The sequence below is a fragment of the Stegodyphus dumicola genome, chromosome 5, assembly GCF_044657685.1.
Source record: "Stegodyphus dumicola isolate Sdum_Otavi_A_Nest chromosome 5, ASM4465768v1".
Taxonomy (NCBI): domain Eukaryota; kingdom Metazoa; phylum Arthropoda; class Arachnida; order Araneae; family Eresidae; genus Stegodyphus; species Stegodyphus dumicola.
Window position 1 is genome coordinate 213,795,091 of NC_140772.1, and position 23,074 is coordinate 213,818,164.

Consider the following 23,074-nt stretch of genomic DNA (forward strand, 5'->3'; position numbering starts at 1 on the left):
ACATCAATGCTTTATTTGCAGTATAATCGGTTAGTCAACGATACCTTTTATTCCTTTATCGTCAAATTGTGTACTATTCCAAGGCGCTGGTAACAATGCTAAACGTGAACAGTTCTAAATTTTTAGCCCAAAGAACGTTAACTCAGAAGGGCTATTAATTTCGTTTTGACATTTTGCATTGTGAAAAATGCAACGGTACCTAGAGCCATCAAATTTTGAATAACGTACGTTTCCACCCGAATATGGGCATCTGGAAGCCCAAATTTGGAATTTGTTTTATTATCTCCTTCATATTTTGTAACACTTCAACGAATATTTGATTAACAAACTGAACGATTTCAAAGCGAGCAATGGCAAAACTGTGCGGGGGAAAATTATTTTCTTTCCAGCACGCGAGACTGTGTATCGGAAATTCTAAAGATAGACTCATTTTAAAACTATTTTGCGATATTGATGTTGAAATGAATTTTATGGTTTAATTGCAAAGAACATTTAATAAATAAAGGTAACATACAGAAGTCCCTTTGGGCGTAATGTAAAATCTGAAAGTTTTCAGATTTTTTTTCTTTTTAAATTTTATCAGCTAATTTATGTTAATCACTAAATTTTATTTTACTAGTTTTCTTCTACTTCTAAACGTTTTAAACGTGTCTTAACCAACGATCTCAAATGTGGCTTAACTAAAGAAAGATTTTGTAAAATTTTTTGTTTTCTGCTGCTGTAATTAAAAAGGCAAGGGCATTTAAGTTTCGTTAACCTATTTTCCAAACTATTCCTACTCTAGATTTTCGTTTCAGTATTTTTCTGAGTCCTCTGCAAACTTTCTTCGTTTCTTAGATTTAGCATCCTGTTAGCCTCCATGTAATGCTTTTTGCACGCCCGTCACCACAGGTTTTCTTATATTCAACCTCATACTTTTATTTTTACGACTCTGCAAAGGAAGATTATTGTTTTTCCCCCCACCAGCTGATTTGTTATGGTGAATATTTTTTCTTATCACTGTTCATGAGTGTTTGACTTACTATGCTTCTGAATGCTTTGCATTGTTTTTAGCTCAAATGGCTTTTAGACCCAAAGAACTATAGTCTCAAAACGGCATTTTGTGTCTTCACTTTTTGTCTTGATTCAGTTTTCAAACTGTTGCCACCAAATATTATCGCCATGTATTATGTTTAAAGAAATTAAATAATGAAGAATCTGCATGAATGCATGAATGTTTCTCGCATTGTGGAAAAAAAACAACGTTACCTAGAGCCATCAAATTTTGAGTAACGTATTCCTCCAACAGAGAATGGACACTTCGAAGCCTAAATTTTGAATTTCGCAATTGTTTTATTGCCTATTTCAAACTTTGTGAAACTATAACGAACTTTTGATTAACAAACTCAACGATTTCAATGGCAACACTATCCGAGAAAAACAGCTTTATCTCCAGCGGTATCGGAAATTCTAAAGATATGCTCTTTTGCTGTTTTAAAATATTTTATGATATTACTGTTGAATTGAAGTTTATGATATTACTGTTGAATTGAAGTTATTTATGTGGTTTCAGTGCGAAGAATATGATATTTAATAAATAAAGGTAACACACAAAACGTTAAAAAATGCCCTGGGAGTAATATAAAATCTGAAAGGTTTCAGATTTGAAAAATTAAAAATGTTTAAAATTCATTTTATTTTATTGGTAATTTTTATTTCTTTCATATTTCGTTTTGAATATCTATAATATATATAATATGGTCCTCGTGAATTTCATCAAGAACAGTTACCACTGCGGACTGTTCATATTGAAATGGTTTACCGGTTTTATATTCGGAAGAAATCAACAAAGCAAAGGTAATAAGGAATCTTAAGTGCAAAATATCGCAATCTCAATGAATGAATTTTAAAAGATTTTTTAAAATGAGATTGAAGATTACAAGACAAAGCGTTTCAAGAAATTATAGTGATTATAATAATAGCGATAAAAAAGTTAATATCTTTTAATTCTGAAGCTGTTTATTTATGAGAAAATGGAAGAAGACTCCAAGAGACTCTGTTAGTTTATCCCGCATTTGACTTTTACTGACTGAACTGGCTGGGTGCATGACGTTTAGGAAGATTTTACTTCCTTGGTACGATTGTAAACGTGGTACTGTAATCTCGGAATACTTCGGGTATCATATTTCATAACCTAGTTGTGCACCTCTGTTTTATATTACAATCGGCTGTGACAAAAGTGTATATATACATATTCTTCCGATGGGTCGGCATTGTCTCAATGACTTTTCAGTTGTTTATTTTTCTAAAAAGTTTCATTTAATTTGCATTTAAATTGTATTTGCTTTATTACGACTACTAGCTGCTGTATGATAGACAATTTTCTTTTTTTCTATTTACCTACATTCTTCACTTCTTCATGTTCATTTTTCTTTTTCAAAACTTTTATTCCCTTTTTAAATTTTTTTAAAATTCATGTTTCATTTTTTAAAAATTAAAATTCTTTTTTTTCTTTTCTTTTCTTTTTTTCTTTTTTTTTCCAAGTTTTGGAATCGGTACTTCAGTTTTATAGTTGATTGGAATTGATGATGACTTCAAATTGAAATTCCTAGTTTTTAGCTAAATTTGCATTATTCATATGAGCTTTTTCCATTTCACTAGCTATATATATATATATATATATATATGTGAGATATAATAAAATACGATGGCTATGTTAAGAAATAATTGGCGACCTCAAAAGGAACCATTCTAGATTTTATGTTCTCCCCCTAAATTCATCTGTTCTCCCAAATTCGAGATCTTTCCATGTTCCATAACGCTGCTTGAAGAATAAAACTAAAACCTAAAATTAACCAATCAGAGCTTAGCTATACTTATGCACCTACTTAGTATAAATACTGCTTCGTGAGCAACTACGCCACTCCTTTTCTTAACTTTTGCCATGCAAATATTTCCGCGCTGCTTATGCTTTCCTGTCTAAGTTGCTTACGTCGTACTTTTGAAGCCAGTGTACATAAAAATTATCGTATTTAACTATGATTGGATAAATGCCTACGAAAATAATTTGATATGTGTGAAAATAAAGACTAGTGATTGGTCAAAATCCAGTTTTTGTTAGTTTCGTCTGTATGCCTTCACCCCCAGCCACGACGACTATCGAAAGTTAAAAAGTACTGGTATTTTCTACGCAATTAAAATGTCACAGACACACACATACATATATATATGTATAAAAAGAGAGAGAGAGAGAAATCCTTCTTTCCGGTCTTTATTTTCCAAATCGTTGGTTGTAATCCTATACTTCCAATTACAGAAGTGTTTTAAATAGCGAAAATTTTCATGTTTTGGCATTGTCAACGTAAGAAAAAGAAATAATTAATTTTCGAAAAGTAACGAAATTTAACTTTTAATGAGATCTCCCGGTTTCTATACATATATTTAAAAAAGTTTTACACTTATGGAAAAGTCAAATTATAAGAAATTTGAGTCCTGTATGACAAAAATTCGCCGGTATATTTAATTTCAAAATTTGCAGTTTTTGATGTCATTTTCAACTCGCTTTGATGATCAGTTATTCCAGTTAGAACAATTCAAGAAAATAAATTTAAATGAAATGCAACAAAAAATGTGAATAATTTGATAGGCTCTACAAGGAAATTATGAGGTGTTCACATCATGTTTTTTAGCATATGTATAATACGTTTCTCTTAGAAATTTATTCCCAGGGTATGATAACTAGCGCAGACAGCTCCCGAGTATTTTGTCAAAATAAATAAACTAATCTAATTTTGTAGTATTTATTTTAAGTAACTAACAGCTTCTAAAAAAATTCTATTTCATCCATTTTGATGTCACATACACAGGTCAGAAATTTGCAAATAGTTAGCAAAAGAAGAGATTTTTCAAATAGATATACACAAACAGGTTAACTGCAAACACATTTAATTCGGAATTTTGCTGTTATTTTTCCATTAAAATTGATTACTCATTACTAAATTCGAATTGAAAAGATTCAAAGGTATTCTTTCATGATTTCTGGTGTTATAATATGCAGAATCCACCCTCCCCCCCAAAAAAAATTGAGTGCCTGGAGTTCGGCTCCTGGCGAAGGAAAAGCTAAATAATTTTTAAAGAAAATTTAATAAAACAAAAACTTTAGTGATTTTACTGACAGACTCAACAGAGAATGGGGAATGTCAGGAAACAAGTAATATATTTATTTACACTTGATAGTTATTTCTCGGGAGAGATGGTTAGTTAAAACATTACAGATACTCAAATTTAGGAAAATATTTGTGGTGTACGTTTATAACGACTGAGAATTTTCAATTTGTCTGTCTAGATCAGATTAATATGTGATGTAGTAAATAACATTTTTCTTGTAAAATAAGATCTTCTAACATAGTAAATAAAATTTAAAATGTATTACAAGCCCCAATTAAATATAATTTACATTTCAGTCTTCGTATTCAAGTTAATTTGTGTCTTACAAATGCAATAACTTGCAGCTGATGAAGTATAGTTTTGTTGACTAATTAAAATGTAAGGTTGATTTGTGTTTATATTGGTATTTAGCTTATAATTACAATAATTTGCAGCTATTGAAGTGTAGTCTTGTTATAGAAGCATTTCGACTAATTAAACAGTCAAGTTAATTTGTGTTTAATTGGTATTTAGCTTATAAGTGTAGGGTACTGCAGCAGCTGAAATATTGTATTGTTAGAGGCATTTAGACTAATTAAACAGTCAAGTTAATTTGTGTTTATATTAGTACTTAACTTATAATTGCAATAACATGCCGCCATTGATGTGTAGTCTTATTACAGAGGCATTTCGACTAACTAAACAGTGAAGTTAATTTGTGTTTATATTGGTACTTAGCTTATAAGCGCATTAACTTGCCACTATTGAAGTGCAGTCTTGTTAAAGAGGCATTTAGACTAATTAAACAATCAAGTTAATTTATGTTGAGACTGGTATTTAATTTAACTGGTATACTGGTACTTAATAAACTGGTATTTAACTATTATACTGGTATTAAACACCATTCATTCAATTGCAATAACTTGCCGCCATTGAAATGTAGTCTTGTAATCGAGGCATTTTGACTAACAGTAGTCAAGTTAATCTGTGTTTATATTGGTATTTAATATGTAAGGATTATGTTAATTTTATGAACAGTTAAATTTTGAGTTAAACTTCCTTTTATATCGATTCTTAATTTCAACTTATCACTTCCGGCCAGAACGTAGTTTTAGAATCACGTCTGAATGCTAATGAGAAAGAACGGTATTTAACCGCGAAGTTCTGTCTTAATGAGAGAGATGTCAGATATTCTGGCTGCACGCGTCCGCCTTTTTAGGTTACTCTCTCTTAAGCTATTGTTACGCTCGGCCGTACTTTAGGCCCTTATTAGCTTCGCAGTCAATTAGCGTTAAGGGGTCAACTCTGTTAGAGTTTTGATAGCTTCGGCTATATCTCTTTAGTTAAGATTAGTATAGTTTAATTCGTAGTTTCTTAAGTTCAAGCCCAAGTGTCGGCTTTATTGTACAACTCCAAGACGGAGTGCTGTTACACTTGATTGGAATAATAAAGGGTTATTTTATCCTTCTATCTTGTTGTTTCCTGCCGCACGCAAACTCAAGCGATTATTCTCTTACTAGTTCTAAGATTCTTCACTTTCAACTGCAACTTGGAAATGCACAGTGGAAAATCCTACAAGTGCAATAAATTGCGGCCATTCAAGTTTAATCTTGCTATAGAGGCGGTTTGACTAATTAAAGAGTCAAGTTAATTTTTGTTTATATTGGTATTTAGCTTTCTTGTAATAGAGGTATTTCGACTAATTAAACAATCAAGTGAATTTCTGTTCATACTGGTATTTAACTATTATACTGGTATTTAACTATTATACTGGTATTTAACATCATTAATTCAGTTGCAATAACTTGCCTCCATTGAAATGTAGTCTTGTAATATAGGCATTTTGACTAATTAAACAGTCAAGTTAATCTGTGTTTATATTGAATTTAGTTTATAAGTGCAATAAATTGCCGCTATTAAAGTTTAATCTTGCTTAGAGGCGTTTCGACTAATTAAAGAGTCAAGTTAATTTGTGTTTATATTGGTATTTAGCTTAAAATTGCAATAAATTGTCGCCACTGAAGTTTAGTCTTGTTATACAGGCATTTTGACTAATTAAATAATCAAGTTCATTTGTGTTTATATTGGTATTTAACTTACAGGTACAATAACTTGCCTCCATTGAAATATAGTCTTGTTATAGAGGCATTTCAACTAATTTATTAACCGGCAAGAATATTTTCATCAAATTTATGTGCTAAATTAAACAATTTAGCACATAAATTTGAGTAATTAAAATATGGAAATTACCACAAGTTATTAGAAATAACTGTTTTATAATAAATAATTGCATTATAAACTTAAATACCAGACATTGCTTTCAGCTTACTCTATCTGTTTATGTACACATTAAGTTTAAATTTTTAATAATTGTTCAAAATGGTTGTAATTTCACGAATAATATGACTTTGTATTTATTCAAATATGAAATTAGTGATTCCCTGAGCTTGTATGAAAGTTTTTAAGTGTCTTGTTTTCAGGTACTTATTTCGTGAACTTTTCAGGTACTTATTTCGTGAACTTTTCATCTACGCATCAGTGACGCAGCATAACTATAACCGTTTTAGTTTTTTTCTAGGTCGCTTCGAATGGCAGAAAAACTATTGTCACAAAAAATTGAAACCCATTCTACAAAGAATAAAGTTTTATTGTTTTCTTCTCCTATCAGAATGAATATACTGAGGAGCTAGTACACTCCTAGGAGCAAGAAAGGAAGGGGAAGAATTTCAAAAAATATTCCACTGATTTGAGGTACAGTTTTTTTAAAAGTTTTCTAAATATTAAATTGGTGAAATTAATAAATTCTAAATGATTATCGGAATGGCAGAACATTATTTCTTTTAAATGAATACGTTTTTAGACTTAAAAACCGAATGGGACATATAACTTCGCCATTAACTGCACACAACATGTTTGAGTATTTAAAAAAAGAAATAGTCCATGTTTCTGGGAATTTTAAACAAATTTATCTGAGTTTTTCAATTAAGAACAAGTCTTTTTCTGTTTGCTTGATGTATGAAGGAGTATCCAGTATCCCACAGCATTTATTACTTAATCCTCAACTGGTAATTAGAATACTTATTTTCTAAACTTCGAGAAAATTAATTATTTCAAATATTTTGGAACAACCATTCAATCTAACTTAACGCAAATTTGTATTTTTGGTACTGTTGCATTATCCGCCCAACCCTCCTGCAACAATGCCGAAAACGCCAATCGTTGGTGATTAATTTTTCGTGACCCTAATGCCCCCCAAAATAGAAGCCATTTTTAAAAATGACGGCCTGGTGAAAATTGTATAGAACTAAAACTAATTAAAGAATTAAGACACAATAACACGCCGAATAAATTAATTCTAATTAAAGAAGTTAAAAACGCAGGATATATCCATAACAAAAGAGTAAAAATTACATAAAATTATACACGATGAAGCAATTAAAACTTCATAAAACAGTAATAAGTTAAATCAACTGAAAAACGCAACATTCGTAATTAAACATTTAAACTTTCTATTTTCTCGGCCTTCTGTCCATGTGCACAGCGATTTGTTTTAGCTTAAAAAGCATCAGAGAAATGCAGAATTCTTGGCATAGCGAAGCAAAATGGCACTGCTGTCGACTTGTTTTAATTAAAAAAAGTTATAGAATAGTACAAATAAACAATTCGTGGAATGCTCATTCCTACACTCTTTACTAATAGCCAAAACGCCATATTTCTGAAAAAAAAAATTGCAATTTTTTTATCAATAGCAGGCGAACTGCACGCAAAATAGGCACAGTGGCATTACGATTTGTTACAAGAAGGAGAAAAAATTCCGCTTTTTAATCACAACAAATGGAAACCACAAACATGTCCCTCGGAATTCAAAACCGTGCCACTTACTATCACCACTATCGAGATAGATGGTGGCATTACGCGGTGGCGTAATGCACTCACCGTCATTATTGAGTTACCAGATAAGTATATTTTCGTAAAATTTTGAGCTGCCTACTTTAGCGACCTAGAGCTTTGTCCCGTGATTCGTATCAAGTTTGAGTGAACAATGCGATAGAACCGCATTTTGTTTTCATTAATCTGATTTATTGCAAAGAAAAATTTCTTAATTAATTAAGAAGAAAATTACTAAGAGATTACTAAGAAAAATTACTTAATAAATATTTATATTATCTTAATTTAGAAAGAAACAATGTGCGAATTTCAACGCTCTTGCAGTCATAATTAGCCCAAATGAGCTATTAGTCTCAAAACGGCATTTTGCGTCGAATCGCTCTTCAAATGGCTGCCGCCAAATATTATCGCCCTGTATTATATTTAAAGAAACTAAAGAATCTACAGGAATGCATATATGTTTCTTGCATTGTGAAAAAAAGCAACGGAGTCATCAAATTTTGAATAACATTGTTCTCTACCCGAACATGGGCTCATGGAAACCGGACTTTGCAATTTGTTTTATTGTCTATTTCATATTTTGTAAAACTTTAACGAACGTTTGATTGAAAAACTCAACAATTTCAAAGCCAGCTGTGAAAACACTGTAGAGAATAAAACATTTTATCTGCAGGGTGCGACTATATAGGAAATTTTAAAGATATGCTGTTTTTTAAATATTTTTAAGCTTAAATGCTCTCAAACATGTGTGTGTCTGTAAATGAGAAAAAAAAATCCGTTTGGGCGTAATATAAAATCTGAATGCTTTCAAATTAAAAAAAAAAAATCAGTTAATACTGTTGGTACATTCTTTCCTTAAGCATTCAAACTGAAATATATTAGCTATAATGTTAAGTATTTTTAGTATACTCGTGAGTTTAGAATACTGCGTACGATAAAGCTTCATTTTTGTAATAATTCTATCTAATTAAATATTAATTAAACACAATTATTAATCAATGCTTAATTTTCCTTAACAATGCTTAATTTTCCTTAAACGTATAAATTAGAAATGTTGTTAGACTAAAAAAATCAAGTTTACGTGCTTTGCATTAGCTCTTTGGGAAATAAACATACATCAGCAATGTTTTCCTCTGCTCAATTTCACAGAAATAATGTTAAAAAGATAAACTTTTAGTAGAGTACATAAAAATTTATAGAGATTATATTAGAAAAAAGTACAGTATTTCTGAAAGCACATTAGAACCAAAAAATTAAAGAGAAAAACCTACGTTAAAAATCGTATAATGAAAGTAAATACATAACCTCTGTGCGCTTTATCGCGATCAGTTAAAGAAAACAGAGCACAAGCTGATATTAAAATAATAAAATTCACAGAAATCAAGTCAAAATAATAATTTAATAAGTATAAACATAAATACTGTTTTGAAAGATAAAGTTTGAAAGTCAATAGCTGTGCGTGAGCCGCTGAGTGGCAAAAACATTAAACACTGGTAGTTCGAACCGGTTTCAAACCCCAGCAGTTGGGCTTGGTGCATGGGAGGCTTCTTGGTCTTACTCACGTGTAACTGAATACCAGCTAATTTAGCCTAGGAAGTCCTTCACAAAGGCATTTCTCCTGTTAGAAAGTTGGCCCATCAGCGGCCGAGCGGTAAAGTCACTAAACACTGGTAGTTCGGTCCGAGGTTCGAATCCCGCGAACGGGTTGGCTGCATGGGTGTTTTCATGGTTTTCCCCATATGTAACGTGTATACGAGCCAGTTTCCCTTAGAAAGTCCTCCACGAAGGCATCCCTCCTCTTAGGCAGATAGCCCCATAATTAAATACACCCCACCACCTGTTAGAATGATAGCTATCGAATACTCCATGCCAGTCAATAGCTTATCTGGTTCCTCTCGGAGGAGTACTTTATCATTATCTACAATAATGTGGCAATCAGGTATTGCTTGACCAAAGGTACTGCCACACTTATCTAAACTCTGACAGTTACAGACCTTCAGATAAACACTCGTTTAAAGTTTATCTAAAGAAAAAGCAAACCACAAGTTAGTACTTAGAGCTCCACGGTTCACAATAATATAAAGTTCAATTCCGGCAAGAATATTTTTATGGATTAAACGTTTTAAATGACAAAAAAAAAAAAAAATTATATCATAAGATGTGAAAACAAAAAATAATTTTTTATGCAGCGAAAGACTTGGTTTTCATTTCATAACTTCTTTTATTAAAATAATCTAGTTTTTAATGATCTGAAATACAAAACTGGTTAATTATGTCTTAGTTCCCTTCGCTTTTCAATAAAATCTCTTGTTTCCAAGAGGGGAGGGAGGAAGAAATTTTCCTTAAATATTATCAAGCCCTTTAAAGTTTCGTGGTTAAGAGATTTTTCTACTCATTTGAACTTAAATTAATCTGCTCATTATTCCTTTAAAAGTTTTTTTCGCACAAACTATGAAAGAAAAAAGTTTTAATTACTTTCATTTTTAAAAATTATAATATATTTTATTTATTTTTAATTTTCAAAAAGAGGGATTTCCGGAAAATCAACTTGTAGGAAAGTAAAACTTCAAGCTAGATATTAGGAATGACAGGAACTTTAATAAAAAAAAAAAAATAGATTTATGTCTCCGAAAAAGGAACTTCACAAGAGAGATCTTTAGAAAAGTTAAAGAAGGCATTATAAGCCACCAAGATCTATTCATAAAAGTTTCATAGCAGCTGAAAGATTTTAAGCGTATAATGAACTGAACATATAAGACATTTTCTCCCTCCTTTCTGCATATCTTCGTGGTGTAACGGTAGCACACTCGGCACGCGTTCGAGAGGCCCAGGTTCGAGTCCCGGGGAGGGCACTGCACGTTTCTCGCATTAAAAAAAACACCCTAACGATTCTACAAACGTACTAGATGAACATAGGCTCCCACTCTATGTTTCATTCAGCAGTTTCCTTTCAAGTTGTTAATTTGGTGGTTCTGATTTCGCGTTTAAAATTTCGGTCCAGAATTGCATAGTCAAATGCTCATTCTGTATCATTACCCTATTTCCAGTGCCCATCACAGTGTCAAGAAACGTATTCGAATAAGAAGCGTTTAGAAAAGTCAATGCATTCAGGTTGCCGTTTGCTATTATATATTGTCTACTACGCAAGTGTGCAAAGTATAAGCAAATTTTCTGATTTTGGCTATAGTTGCACAAAAAATCAACTGGAAGACTTGAAATTCATGCTACACAGGCACAATTTAGTAATTAATGAGGAAAGTACAGTAGAAAAAAAGTGAATAGAGCTCGTACAGTACAGAACAAAGCGAAAAACGCTTTATTAACAGAATGGCGTTGGTCCCCCAAAAAAAAAACTGTCTGGCCAAGAGAGAGAACAACAAACCAAAGAGCTTTATTATCGGATATGACCTCCTCTAACTGCAGTAGTAGAGCTGCGCAGTCTATCGCTACTAAACACAAGATTATCGATCAGTTCTTGAGATAAATTTTTCTCATCCTTCAAGGAGAATCTGTTTCAGTTGTTCGGTGTTCTCCGGAAGATAAGATAGTCTCCAGGCGTTTCCATAAAGTAGCTCACACACTTTCAATGGAATTTAAGTCAAGAGAACATGCTGGCCAATACATTCTGTGGATATCTTCGCTTTCCAAGAGTTCCTCAATAGCATGACTCCTCTATGGCTGTGCACTGGCATCCATAAAAACAAAATCCCAAAATCAATAGCACCCAAGAAAAGATGCCTGAAACGACTCTTATCCGTAAAGCAGACATGGCTGCATTGATAAGGTGTACGATCTTTGTGTTCGCTTTACCACTATAAATGGTGCCGCCGATGGGCTGCTGTGAGTAGTATGCAGTAGGATCGTTGGCGATAGGAATTATGATGTCATTTGGCCACAGTAACCTGACTACCTGTCGTCCGCTTGCTGGGCGCAGCTTCTGAAGTATGCTGTCTGGTTTCTTCTTTAGATCTCTTTTCACCTGTAGGATGATGTATCGGTCATCAACACATTTTGTCGACCACCACCAAACTTCCTTACAGGTGTACCTGTAATTTGGAAGACTTTCCGGGCTCTTGAAACAACAATTTCATAAATTCCAAACTCTTGAGCAACAGACGGCGAACTATACCCCTTTTCAAGCTTGACAATCGTTCTACCTCGTGAAAAGGCATCCTGATGTTTTCTTGTAGCCATACTGCGCATAAAACTTCACCTTCATTTGCAGAAGAATGCCTAGAAATATGTTTTCCTTTCTTTTTTGTAAGATGCCTTACACTGTACCCGCTGACTCCTCTCGTCCTGTGTGCTCTGACGTACCCTCTGACGTGATATTGATATATGTGCATGTGCAACACCTTTCTACTGAGTTGACTTTTCGTTTATTGACTGAAAAAAGCCCTTTTCAAACATTTTATGGTTGTAAAATGAATTTATTAAAAGTTGTTGAAAAATCAATTTATTGCTTAAGATTGGCACACTGTCGGTGTAGTAGCAACAATGTGTTGTTGCTGTCACATTTGTCGCTGTAGTAACAATAGACACAAATCTCACGTGATAGAGGTCAAGCCTCTTATAATGAATGTATTAAATGTTTTCTATAAATGTTTTTTCTCAATAAATGACGTTTAAGAATTATTCGCGTAATCTTGTTCGTACTTGAGAATTATTATCTGTTTGATTGATTCATTGGTTATAAAAAGATAATCTTCCAACATTTTTTCCCGAAATGCAAATAGCATTTTTCAATATTAAATTTAATGTAAATTCTGTTTTAAAAGCTGTTACTTAAAAAAAAATTAACATTTTTGTTTTGGGTCTTGCGGCAGATCACAACAAAGGTAAGAAATTCATGTTTGTCGTCCCATCAGAAATTGCAGTCTTTGAGCTGTTACGAAGCATGAGATGATATTCTGTGCCACTAAAAGAGTAATAAATTGTTCATTAACGCCTCCACTTGACATTACAAAAGCAATAATTTTACTGCCGTCGTCAGGAGATTATAAGCGATCATCAAGGTCTCTCGAAGACAGAGAGCTGAATAACCACTGATCTTTTAATTCTAATGTCGCTTTTAATTATAACGAATCAAACGATATAAAGTACAACCGGAACATTAAACCAGCTTGTCTAAGACTGTCCCAGACACAGCAAGTACGCACAGAACGCTATTAGACTCTTAGCTACCGAGACTTTTTCCCGCTAATCAAGATTCTCACCTATTGAATACAATACTTATCTTACAGATAATTTATTAATTTATTCCTATGCATTCAGTATTAATTGTCCATTGTCTTTATTGTATTTTTAATAGAGCTTCTCGTAGCTTTATAATAACTACATTTTTAGCTCAGTATACGATAATACGAAACCTAACCTAACTAAAAGGTGGGGGATGATGATTTTTCACCACCAGGATTTGGCGATTTGGTCTCCTAATCCGCAGTCGCGCTTTAAAAGGAGGAGCAATTTTCTTTCTCCTTTCTGCATGCCTTCGTGATTTAACGTTTTGCACTCTCGGGGCACATTCGAGAGGTGCAGGCCCGAATACCGGCGAGGGCATATTCTTCTTCAAAATAATCTAATGTCTCTACGAGTTTATGTACAAAATAAAAAGCGATATTTTGATTTTATTATGTTCATAATAGAAAAATGTTTTCTCAAACATACGCTGATCCAAACCTATTACAACATCTGACATCCAAATCGTGTAAATTTGGAAAATTGCTTGTTGGTATAAATTTCCAAAATTTAATATAATTTAGATCACTTTTGCAGTTGAAATAAGTTCCTTAGATTTGCTTTTCAGCGTAGTATGCTGTTGTAGGTCAATAATTTCGATCTGGATTTCGGTTGGGTAACATTTAACGCCTTGCAGAGAAACTGAATTATTATATTTATTCTAATCTGTTCATGTGTGTAGTTGATACAGGCGATATTACTATTTTTTCAAATCTTTTAATGTTTTAGTAAGTCTTCGCGTGCCACTGTTAAAAAACTCCGCTGTGTTACACTGTCGCACACCTGCCGCGTGTTTGTTATCTCTGGGCAAGGACAATGCGAAAGTGCATTTGATCTAGTTGGCATTACCAATGATACTACGAAATTTTCGCATATAGTAGAAAATTTAAACACATCCGCTTTGTCTCAGATAGCGGATTTCAAGATTTAAAAGTTCAGCAAATCCATAAACTTTTATAGGATTTAAAATTAGGTGACAAGAAAACTTACTTTCCTTTTGCAACAAATGAAAGATACAGACAAAATAAATGTCAAACAAAGTAACAAAACAAATGACAATTTTCTAAAACAATTTTCAGCTACAAAGACTTGCCTCCAATATGCAAGCAATTTTGTCGACCTCTGACGCAGATTTTGCTCGCGTAGCCCAGATAGGAGTTAAAAATTTAGATGTCACAAAAGACACACAATTAACTGTTCGAGCAGCCTCAAATACTGAGTAAAATACAGAGCTATCTTTAGCAATAAGCTTGATGACAAAACAAATAGAGAATCTCACTAAGCAAGTTGAATACTTGTCTCGAAAACAGTGCAATCAAACTCAAGATGCAGCGATAACCGTAACCTTTCGATAAGCAGGCAACATATCACACACAAATAATATCAACAATGGTTATTAATTTTTTTCATCGAAAGTTTAAAACTGATGCTCATAAATGGGTTTTCCCATGCACTTTTCAGTCGGAAAACTATATTGGATATTATTCTGAAACAAAAATGGATACTAGAATAGCAGTAAACACTTAAAACAGATTACATATATACGATAAATACGCAAATATGAAATCTGTTGTTGGTGCAGGTAGTGACATTTCCTGCATTCCTGTGCCATGAGGAAAACATATTAAGTCTTACTGTGTGCAGTAAAGCCTCCACTTTGTATTTACGCATCGTTTTTTTAATCGTCATCGAATGAAGACAACTCTTGAAAGTACTCCACAAACGATTTCTCTCCCTCTTCTGCGTCTGGAGCACGGAGGTGAAGGACGGGCTCTTCTCTTGTTTCTTCCTTGTCGTGATGCTGATGTGTTTTTTTTTCGACTGCTGCCTGTGAGACGCCATGCGGAATTTGACGAGCTACTAAATAAACTTGCTGATGATTCTTAAGATTTGATACGCTATATTTGTACAAGATAGCTGCTACTGAAAATTCTACATGCAAGGAGAAATGCATGAAAGATTGCTTCACTAGAGTTGTATTTCATCAACCACGTGGTTCGTGGAATGAATACTAGTGCTGATGAGCGTTTTCCATCATTTCCAAGGTAATGACTACCCTGCTAAAAATGCCCCGTAGAAACCCATAAAATTTTTTTACGGGGAATTGGCCTACGGGTACCCGTACAGCTCTGTGGGTACCCGTAGGCCATATCCCCGTAAAAACCCACAGACAGAAACCCGTACAACTGTACGGGTACCCGTAGGCCAAATCCCCGTAAAAACCCATAGAAAGAAACCCGTACGGTTGTACGGGTACCCGTAGGCCAAATCCCCGTAAAAAACCATAGAAAGAAACCCGTACGGTTGTACGGGTACCCGTAGGCCAAATCCCCGTAAAAACCCATAGAAAGAAACCCGTACGTTTGTACGGGTACCCGTAGGCCAAATATCCGTAAAAACCCATAGAAAGAAACCTGCACGGCTGTATAGGTACCTGTAGGCGAAATACCCGTAAAAAACCTGTAAACGGAAACCCGTACGACTGAAAGGTTACGAGTAGGCCAAATCTCTGTAGAACTATAGGCACTATAAACAAAATCCCAGTAAAAACCCATAGCCAAAAATCAAAACTTTATATGCATATCCATTGGCCAAATTTTCATTAAAAATGGATATTCCGTAGGTCTATGCCTTGTAAAAACCAGTAAACAAAAGCATGTACACCTATACAGGCACCCATACGCCAAATCCTGTAAAAACCACTACACAAAAATCCACAGACCAATAAAGGTACCTCTTGGAAAAATCGCTGCACAAAACCCATAAACAGAACCAATAGCATTATACCATACTGGAGTATCCATACATAGAATCGTACATAGAACGGGTATCCATATACAGAATCCCTATAAAAACAATACACAAAAATAGAAATGTAAATCAAATTTCCATAAAAACATAAACCAGCAGAAGTACATAATTAGCACTGATGAAATGTACAGAACTAAATTGCGGAGAAAGCATGTAAAAAAATTTTAAATAAAACTCAATGCGAATAAATAAAAATTTTAAAATATCTAGAAGCCTACGAGCCCGTCCTTCTTAATGCACGTCAATATCTATAAACATATTACAAAATATTTGTATAAATTCTCTTTACAAAATTTTAAACTACCTTTATATAATTTTGAAAATAAAATGAATAGAAAGATAATAACCAAAGTCATGATTCACAACCATCGAATGATATATGTACATATATATACGTAAGAAAAATAAGGAATATGCAAAAGATTAAATTAGCAGCGTAAAATTAATTTTCCTTCTCTATTCTAAAAACAGTAATCTTTCTGCACTGCATCATTTGGAGATTAATTCATGTCATATGACTCTTACATAATTTGATGTTGTAAAAGAAACTAAAACTCAAACAGCCAATAGTAATTTTACAGCAGTATTAACTATCAAAGACGAGTAAAAATGCGTTGATAACCAAAATTAACTCGGTCTGAATTAAGATTTCACCCTTAACGTAACGCATTTGCTTTTTACGCTTTGTATTAGCTGGATTGCAGTCTGTCTGCTCCTTGTTTCTTAATACACATTTATCAAAAATGTTAATTTTTGGAATAGGCATAAATAATGTGCCAACTTGTTTGTGGCTGCAACATATTTGCTGAAAGAAAAGTTGAATTAAATCTACCTCGACAGCCAAATTTCTTATTCATTGTGGATTGGAGTTTCAACATCTCTAAGCCATCAAAATTCTTGCTGTTCATTACGGATTCAGCTGCTTGTATTCGACTACAGAATCTATTACATATATATATAATATCATTTCATTTGATGGTTGCGAATCATTACTTTGACTGTATATATATTATTGATTTCATTATAAATATATACATATAGTACTGTACCTCACTGCATATATTTGTATTTCAGTTCTTTAATTGGGAAATTAAACAATTGTATTTAATCACATCAGCTTGTTTAACAATTTGATACCTAATGAGAAATGTATTGCCAAAGGATGGTACTTTCTAGCATCTGCTTAAATTTTAAGTTACCTACAATGCACTAAACCAAATTAAAAAACAAAACTAGAAGAAACCCAAATTTTCAGGAAGAGAAACATTATTAACAAGCAAGCAAAAAGAATACGGGACTTGCAAATTAGAAACTTAACATAGAGTTCAAATTTAGCATACTTGCTATCCCCTTAAAGCTCGCTTACCGATGATAGTAACACCCTGCAGCTTATTATGACATGCATACACATAGATGTTTTGCGTGGAAGAAAGGATGAATCCAAAAATATGATGTAGTGAAGAAATAATAATATACAAACACTGTGTCGACCCCTTATTACAATACTTTGAATGTTACCTGTATCTCTCAAAAGATAAATGAAACATGAAGATAACATATAATAAACTTAATAGTACCCAAAATACAATAAATTATATTGCAACAAAATGAATTTAAAAAAATTTACAAGTTTCAACAAATACCAATTCTCAACGCACAGTTCGGGAATTAAGAAAATATCTCATAGCGTATAATGTTTTATTCCGTATCTCACTTTTAGTGCTATATAATCTTCCACAGATTTTATATAAATAAAATCTATAACATAATGGGTATTTATAGTATATGTAGTTCTTGATGTAAAAAAGATAAACTTTCGTACTGTAAAAATTCCATCTATGTGAATAAGTATGAATATACTCATATACACATAATTATACTAAATAACTAATTTAATGAAACTAAATTCCTATAGAAAAATGGGGAAAGTGTAGAATCGCCCACTGCTTGGCGTGTTTCTAAGAATTGCACATACTCGGTATCCATGTACACATCGACCTATTTTCACTTAAAAAAACAACTCAGAATTGCACAAAAATGCCATTGTGCACTCCTTTGACTTTATTCATGTACACATCAACCTATTTTCACTTTAAAAGTCAAAAGAAAATTGACAAAAATCCAATTCCTTTTACTTTTGTACAAAGTGCCAAATAAATAAGTGGGCGATTCTGCACTTTACCCGAAAAAATATATAAAAATACTATTTACCTATATATATTAATAATTTATTATTACACAAGGTTTTTCATATATCATCTCAAGGGAACATAAATTTAATTAAAGCGATGCATTATTGGAATAAATTTGAGTCAGTGTTTTAGGTGCAAGTTATTTAGATTTCTATTGTAGAAAGAATACTTGAAATAATGTATAGAAATATTATTTTGAACCATAAAAATTCTCAATAGTAAAATTTAAAGTACAGAAAAGGTAGCTATTGTTTTTGACAGTAGATTATATAATATAAAAATACCTCATGCTGAGCATTTTCTGAAATTACAATGCTAAATGAAATTGATATAGTGCGGTATTTAGCAATAATAACTTTTTGTAAACAAATGTGGCTATATTCGCTTAATTGTAATGACAGTAATTTTAACTGCATTTGTATAAGGCTGTACAGAAGATTTATTTATATGGGTTTTCATCCGCAGAGAACAACCGGATTCCCTGTGGAAGTGATTCCGAAAATAAATGTTAAAATAAATTAAAAATCTAACTATATTTGAAAGCAATGCTATAACAGTGCCCTTATAAGACTCATGATCCGAAAAACTTTGGTTTTAAATGTCTCGTAAAAACTTTCAATTACTTCTGCAAAATTCATACCCACGTAAAAATTACTACACCGAAGTCAACTGATTATACAGCAAAACGTTCCTAAAACAATCAACTCCACAATTCGAGATAATGCGAATTTCCTGTAGCCTGACAAAACTATGAATGATTTTTTAAGTCCTGTTATTTAATTATTGTCCTGACAATGTACCATTATCAGAGGTGGTCATTTAAGAAAATAACCACTATATGAGGTTTCAACTAAATGTAATTTTTTTCAAATAAATAATTCACTTTTTATACTCCCAAGACTAGTACATTTAATATTACATAAATCTTATTCACAAATCTACTTCTATTTCAAAAGCAATTTATGAAAAACACATTTGAAATTTTCTTCATCAAACTAATAATAATGAAAATTAAAGTATGCATAAAAATGATTATATGTGTTTTAACAAAATAGCACAAAATATTTAATGTAAAAATGTGGTTCTAGTCTCATACTTGTAAAGAAAAATAGACTAAAAAGAAAAAACAATGTAAGCTACTATGATCATCTAAATTTTCACATAATTTTAGTAGTGGAAAAAAGATTTCTTAAGCTTGTATGTCTTGTCTACCCCATTCAATAAGTAATAAACACATTAAATACTTCAATGTTTATTTCATTAATAAAACTTACCTTTTTTGCTCGCGAAATATAATTAGTACATTTTTTAAAACATAAAAAAACATTCTTTTTGCTCGGCCACATCACATTAGTCGAAAAATTCAAAATTGAATCATGCAAGATCATTTTTAAGTAAGGTATGCTCAAATTTATTAGTACATAATATTCAAATGATAAAGCATCTACATGAACAAGCTTTAAAAAAGTATTTCTAAACTGTAATCAAAAAAATAAATTTTCCAAAATACAGTTTCAGTAGAATGCAAAAACTACATTTCTGCATCTGCACACTGAAACAAATTATCAAGCCTGAAATTATCACTTTTCAGTCTTTAAGCACATTGTTTTTCAGAATAAAAGTAAAGATGGAAAATCAATTTCACGCTCAGAAACTCCATTTCACAAATAGTCAGTTATCAGCAACGTTCTCTCAAACATTAGACACGATTACACGTGCATGGCGTTAGTGGTATATTCATAGTCAGTGCTGGTATTTTATTATTTATTACTAATTTCTAAACAGTAAAACATAGTAAAATTTGTAATACAGTAAATCCTAGTAAATAATATATTGCATTACTACAACCACGAAGAAAATAACACCACCATCATACAACAATAACTAGAGCGGCGCCATATTGCTTGTTTGGGAAACTTCTGAAAGTGGGAGATGGAGGGGGAATTTTTTTCTTCACGTCAGCGTTAACAGGGAGAAAAGTTTTGCGATTGTGAATGACCTTTTTCGCGTTAAAGAGATGTTGGTTGATACTGGTGTTTATTTGTAATATCAGAAATGTAAGTGCTTATGTGTGTGTATTCAGAGAACCAACTCGAAGCAAAAACCACCTCCCTAAGACGACCGCCTCTGAAAGAAACCAGTATTTCTGAAAAAATAAGTATACTTTGGTATTGAATATTCCCTCTGTAAGGCTACCATTCACAAAGAAAATTCTGCAAGTGTGTCTGGTCGCCTTAGAGAGATTCATTCAGTAGATGCAATCTCCCTAAGACGACCACCTCTAAAAGATAAACGTATCTCTGAGAACGTGAGTATCTATTGGTATTGAGCATCACCTCTCTAAGGCGACCACTTGCAAAGATGAATTTTTATTTGCGGCTGGTCGCCTTGGAGAGACCTCGTTGTGTGTGGTGTATATGATTACTGTTATTGTTTCCGAAAAAAAAATTAAATCAAATAAATAAGCATATTTAGTAAAAACCCTCTCTAAAACGACCACCTGCGTTTCCAGGTTACTCTGATGGTCTTAAAGAGATCATATTTTCATTCTGTTAATTAATTGTTTACAAGAAGTCTATAAACGTCAGATAAAAAAATAGCATAAACCCATATAAACCAACAGAAGATTTATTATTATATTGATACCAGTAAGAAAACCAGTAAAAGTCAATATAAACCTATACAAACCAGTACAAAGTTCTGCCATTGAATGTTGGTTGTATGGGTAACAATTGATACCAGTAAGAAAAACCTACAGAGATCAATAGAAACCAGTAAAAGTCAATAGAGACCATCAAAAATTCTATAGGTACCAGTAGAAAGTTTTACTGGTTTCTATGGGTCATTTTGAAACCAGTAAAAAAAACCCACAGAGACCAGTAAAAGTCAATAAAAACCCATAAAATCTTATGGGTACCCATAAAAAGTTTTACTGGTTTCTATGGGGCATTTTTAGTAGGGTATAGTTTTCGATTGAACAGACTTCCTTCAAAATTATTTGCTGTTTTGCGTTCCCAAGTTTCTTTAGATTGTGTCGATGCTCTCAGATTGTCTTGTTCCTGTGTACTCGACGGCAGTGTATGTGTATTTCGACATGTCGCATGTATAGGTCACGATACCGTAGATCTAGCAGCAATAATATGTGTAAATCAGCGTGTGAAATTTTTTAATCTGGACAATTTCAATTTATATTTCATTAATATTTATTCAAGTAAATAGTGATGCTTAGAAATAGGAAAATAAAAAGAAGTTTCACATGTGATCATTTGGTTCTCGAGAGCTATTTGCTGCAAATAAGGATAAAATTTAAACGTATGACATTAAGCTATTGATTTCATACTCACTATTGTTTCACATCCCATAATAAGAGCCGACGTTCGCACTCAGTTTAGCTTACTGTTCGACTTACGAAAAAAAATTCACTGACATATTGTAAAGTCTTGTTACTACTGGAAAATTGGAGCACAACATTCACCTGAATGTTAAGACTATTTCTGAATGTTCTGAATATCACAACATACTTAGACAATTTTTTAAACTAACTAGTCCAAGAGTTAGTCCTGCTTTACATAGCAAATCAACCAAACGTGACACCATTCATTACGTCGAAACAAAAGAACAAGCAGTACACTCCAAAGCAAGGCGGCTTCGAGTCGAAGTTTATAAAGAAGCAAAAAAGGAGTTTGAATATATGTTAGAACTGGGAATTTGGGATTCCTCTAAAAGTAAGTGATCATCACCTTTACATATTGTACATAAAAAGGCTTATCAGAGTTAGAACAGTTGGAGATTACACAGCATTTAATTCAGTTACAGTTTTTAATTCATAGTCTATCCAACATATAACCAGTATCTCTTCCCTCTGAGAAGCCTGTAATCGCTAGAGGGCTCGTCCCCAAGGTGGCGAACAAGAGAACGCATCCTTCAGGTGGTAGAGGAGAAATGAAATACCTTTCGCGGACCAACAGCCAGAAGTCGAACCTGTTGAGGCAATGGCAACCATTTGTCCATGAGAGGTCATTTTGTGGATCTAGAGCAGGGATGTGAAACTCATCGGTACACTTGGGCCAAACAAACAAGGTTTGACTTTAGGCGGGCCGAAAAAAAAAAAAAAAAAAAAAAAAATCAATATTCATAGAAACGTAGATTTATTTCGAATAATACAATAATAAACATATATATATATATATTTATATAGAAGAGAACAAGAAAAATTTAATGTTTACATCCTGATACTTGACATCTCTTCTCTGCTATTATCTTTCCTATTTCGGGAGAAATTTTGTTTGCAGTGATAACTTTCAACGCTGACCCAAGGTGAGCATCATTAATACGGTTTCTAATAGGAGACTTATTACCTTTCATGACTGAAAATAACTGCTCGCACCGATAAGTGCTACCAAACATGGAAATAATTTCATATGCGAATTTTCGAGTATTTTCAAACCTGGCTGGTAAATATTTGTAAAATTCAGGCACGCCCACTTCAATGAATTTTGCTTTCAAATTTGAGTTGCATTGAATCTCGATCACCTCCATTTGCATATGGCTGGGTACTGAGTCAATACTTATTGAGAAAATCGAAGAAAACAAAAAAAAAAAAATTTTGTCTTCGAGGGAACTAAAATCATTAAACCTCGTTTCAAATTCAGTTGTTAAATTTGCAATTTTTTCTGCGCATTTTTGATACGAACAAGTTTCATATAAACTTGATTTGTTCATGCTGCACGTCGGGAAGTGCGTCAAATCTTTATTTTTAAGTTGTTTTTCCCAAAGAACTAGTTGACATTTGAATGCTTTAATTATGTCAAACATGTTCG